General features: G+C 42.3%; 1 non-coding gene across 1 annotated transcript; it reads left to right on the forward strand.

Annotated features, from left to right (window-relative positions):
• Positions 1-2,972: 2,972 nt before the first annotated feature.
• LOC115849818 (U6 spliceosomal RNA) lies at positions 2,973-3,078 on the forward strand. The gene has a single exon (XR_004038153.1). It is a non-coding gene; the product is annotated as a U6 spliceosomal RNA (small nuclear RNA).
• Positions 3,079-4,944: the final 1,866 nt, after the last annotated feature.

The raw sequence follows: 4,944 nt of genomic DNA on the forward strand, positions 1-4,944 counted from the left end.
TGGCAAAGGGGATTTTGCAGATGTGATTATCCAGGTGGGTCCTAAATGTAATCACAAGGGTCCTTAAAGAGGGCAGCAAGAAAGTCAAAGGAGGTAGTACGAGACATGAGGATGGAAGCAAGAGGTTGGAGTGATGTGAGGAAGGAGTCACAAGCTAAGGAATACAGGTGGCCTCCAGACGCTAGAAAAGGCATGGAAAATAAATTCTCCCCTAGAGGTTCAAGAAGAAACCAGCCCAACCTTGACTTTATTTAGCCTAGTTAAACTGATTTCAGATTTCTGGCCTCCAGAATTGTAAGAGGATAAACTTGTCGTAATTTTTTATAGCAGCAATAGGAAATGAATACACATATCTTTAGTCTTGTCTTTTTCAAAATGCCACATGAATAGAATCATACAATACTTCTGGGTCTTTGGGGTCTGGCTCCTTTCGCTTGGCAAAATGCATTTAAGATTTGTCCATGCTTAAGTTATGCATATTTTACTGCTTACAAAAATGATTCATTCATGTTATTGAGTGAATCAATAGATCTTTCCTTCTTATGACTGACTAGTGTTCCACTGTATGCATGTACCAGTTTGTTTATCCAATCACCTGTTGAAGGACATCTGGTTGTTTCCAGTTTTTGATAAAGATGCTATAAACATTTGCATACAAGTTTTTGTGTGTACATAAATTTTTATTTCACTTGGCTACGAAAGACAACTCATAAGGGACTTCCCTGGTAGTTCAGTGGTAAAGAATCCGCCTTCCAACGCAAGGGACGTGGGTTCGATCCCTGGCCGGAGAACTAAGATCCCACATGCCGCGGGGCAACTAAGCCCGCACGCCACAACTATTGAGGTCGCACGCCTCAATGGGAGAGCCCGCGTGTCGCAAACTATAGAGCCCATGCGCCCTGGAGCCCGTTCGCCACTAGAGAGAGAAAACCGGCACGCCACAACTAGAGAGAGGACCGTGCACTGCAACGAAGAGACTGTGCGGTAACAAAAAGATCCAGTGTGCAACAACTAAGACCCGACGCAGCCAAAAACATAAGGAAAATAAATAAACAAAATAAATATTAAAAAGACAAATCATAGGGATTCATAGCTTTTACGCCATGGAGATGTCGATTTAAATATCATTACCAGGGAAACATATTACTAAATAATACAAACAAAAAGAGTTAACAGGCTTTTTAAGGCCAAGGTTACATTCACAGAACAAGCCATAAGTTCTCAGTTCCAGATGGCTTACAAGTCCCCTTTGTCAGAAATAACATTTTCAAGGACATTTTAAGAAACCAGAATATCATCTTCTTATTCTGTTGCTGGGATTTCTTACACCAGCAGTTAGGAAGGGCCTGTGGTTTTTCAGACTAAATGATGAAATTCCATTATTTAGAACTGTGAGAAATAAGGACAGTTCTAAGAAGATTAAAACTTACTATGGAAAGGAAAGGGGCAAAATAGAATTACAGACAATTGGAATAGGAGCATGTAATGTTACCCACCCCTAGTCCTTAGTATTGTTTGCTATGAAACTTCGTCAAATAGTTTCATGAAGTCATTACAATTTACCTGTTTTTTCCAACAGATATGCAGTGACACTTCTGCCAGGGGAGTTTTGCCTGAATAGAGAAAAAAATAAGGCATTCAAACATAAAAGTGGCAATATTTTTCCTTAAGGGACCAAAACTACAGAGGAAGAACTCTGAGTTGCACCCCTCAATGTGAAATCAGGTTCAAGTCATGTAATATGCAAAAGGCTTGTAAAACCAACCTCAAAGTGGGTAACAAATATTTCTCAGGGTATGGGATTTTCTCCTACTTACAAGCTAACAAGTTAGCCTGTTACTATTTCCTGGGTGCCAGCAGCACAGTAAGCAGTATGAGCACCGTCAGCATATTTCTGTGGGTTCCCCACATCCCCAGGTCCAACAGGGGGCCATGCAGAGGGGCCAGGTGGACACAGTGCATGTCTGCATCACAGCCGCAGGATATTGGCCTTGGGAAGTTCACATCTTTTACAGCAAGCCTGCTCTTTATCCCAGAGGGAAATATCACCTCATCCCTCAAGACAGCTCCCTGCAAACACAGCCCTGAGAAATGAGCCAGGTAAAGTGGTCAGGGCCTTGCATTCTTGCCATATAAAACAAGAACAAGCAGGGCCACTCTGGGCTGTGTCAGATTGTATCTCCCAATAATATTATGCCCAGAGAGAAGAGAGGCCATCTCTCCTTCCACATGAAGTGAACAATAAGACGTACTGCCCAAAGTTTTGTCCCTAGAATATTTTCTTTTACCACTATTTTTCAGTGGTAAAATAGAGGCTAGAATGCAGCTACATTCTGCCTTTATCTGGTTCCAGCAAACTGTGCAAAAACCAGGCCTGTGCTTTTTCTCTGTTAACCAGTCATAGAGAACTCTCTAGGAAGCCATAAATGCGGATTAAGTGAGAAGTTAATCAGTAGGAACAAGTACTGGAGGAGTTTAAAACACCTCTTCAGGCAGTTTACTTGTGCCTTCTGACTAGCTTGGACTCAATCGTATATATAACGTTATTATTTTCAAACAGAATACCGCTGTCACATCCAACTTTATGTTTCCATGGATCAGATAACACCTAGTTCTTGACGGTCATTTCAAGTAGCATACCTCACTCTCCTTTTACCTTCCAGATCTCCTGCCCATGCTTTCCAATGAGTGAACCCACCCAGAAGCTAGAGGGCTAGGAAATCTGTTGATACAGTCCCTTCCCAGGGCCAGGGGAGGTAGAGAGGGGTGGAGTGAATCTCGAAGGGCAAATGGAAGATATCCAGCACAGCCCATAAATGGCATTGATGTCATTGGTGTGATTTTCTAAAACATTAAACCATTCTTGGTAACGTTCCAAACAAAACAACACACACTCCTTTCAATTTACACAGTAGTTCCGTTCCTGGAAAATTCCAGGATACTAAAACTGTTCAGAAAATACTTTTGAGTTATGCTCGCTTCAGCAGCGATATACTAAAATTGGAATTATACAGAGAAGATTAGCATGGCCCCTGAACCAGAATGACATGCGCATTTGTGGAAGCATCCCATATTTTTAAAAGTAAATTTTAGAAAAAGAAAAAAGTACTTTGACTTTATATGTAAAATGAGGTTAGGCTTAGGCTGAGACAATCACAGATAGGTTTCTCATACACACGACTGGCTAGGGGAACATTTAAAAATTATGTAAGGTGTAGAAAAATTCATCCCTGTGAATGTCACATGCATTGAAGGACATATGATATTCTTGGCCCCTGCCCTCTAACTGCCAGGAGATTCCTGCCAGGGGATTCCTGCCAGGGGATTCCTGTCAATCACTGTAACAACCAAAATAGCCCCATGTGTTTTCAAAGCATACCATTGGTGGTACTGCCCTCAGTGAGACCCTCTCCTAAGGTGAAACATTCATCCTTACAGAATTTGAGTCTGACACTTCATCCCCTTAGCGGCTGGGGGAGACAATAAATGGAAGAAATGACTTTTCAATTCATGGGTCCTTGTTCAATCCAATATACAAGTCTCTGACCCAGCTACCAAACACTTGCTGTCATTTCTAGCAACATACTGTGAATTTGAATTTTATGATTTAATATAAATAAAAAGTAAGAAGGGCTTCCCTGGTGGCGCAGTGGTTGAGAGTCCGCCTGCCGATGCAGGGGACACAGGTTCGTGCCCCGGTCCGGGAAGATCCCACATGCCGCGGAGCGGCTGGGCCCGTGAACCATGGCCGCTGGGCCTGCGCGTCTGGAGCCTGTGCTCCGCAATGGGAGAGGCCACAACAGTGAGAGGCCCGCGTACCGGAAAAGAAAAAAAAAAAAGTAAGAAAATAACTGGATGCGAAGCTCAAGCTTCACATGGAGCCAGGTAAAGTTTATAAATAACCACATTTCATGTCACTTGAAATTAAACTATAACATTTTTCTAGTTTTAACTTACACATTTTAGGTAACACATACACATTATATAAAATTATAAAATAGACACAAAAATAAAAAGTAAAAACATAATATTCTGTGGTAGACAGAATAATGGCCCCCCTCAAAGATGTCCATGACCTAATCCCTGGAACCATTTACATGGCAAAAGGGATTCGAAAGATGTGACTAGGGAATCCCCAGGTGGTCCAGTGGTAGAAAATCCACCTCCCAACGCAGGGGACGTGTGCTCTATCCCTGGTCAGGGAACTAAGTTCCCACATGCAGCAGGGCAACTAAGCCCGCGCGCCACAACTACTGAGCTCTTGTGCCTCATCTAGAGCATACGTGCTGCAAACTACAGAGCCCATGTGCTCTGGAACCCACGCACCACAACTACAGAGCCCACACGCCACAACTAGAGAGAAGCCCGCACACCACAATGAACAGCCCACGAGCCACAATGAAAGATCTCACGTGCCTCAACGAAGATCTTGGGTGCTACAACAAAGACCCAACACAGCCAAAAAGAAATAAAATAATTAATTAATTAATTATCTTTTTATTTTATTTTATTTTTCATACAGCAGGTTCTTATTAGTCATCAATTTTATACACATCAGTGTATACATCTCAATCCAAACCTCCCAATTCATCACACCACCATCCCCACCCCCCTGTGGCTTTCCCCACTGGTGTCCATATGTTTGTTCTCTACATCTGTGTCTCAAATTCTGCCCTGCAAACCGGTTCATCTGCACCGTTTTTCTAGGTTCCACATACATGCGTTAATATACGATATTTGTTTTTCTCTTTCTGACTTACTTCACTCTATATGACAGTCCCTAGATCCATCCACGTCTCAACAAATGACCCAATTTCGTTCCTTTTTATGGCTGATTAATATTCCACTGTATAAATGTACCACATCTTCTTTACCCATTCGTCTGTCGATGGGCATTTAGGTTGCTTCCATGACCTGGCTATTGTAAATAGTGCTGCAATGAAC

The sequence above is a fragment of the Globicephala melas genome, chromosome X (assembly GCF_963455315.2).
Source record: "Globicephala melas chromosome X, mGloMel1.2, whole genome shotgun sequence".
In the NCBI taxonomy this organism is placed as follows: Eukaryota; Metazoa; Chordata; class Mammalia; order Artiodactyla; family Delphinidae; genus Globicephala; species Globicephala melas.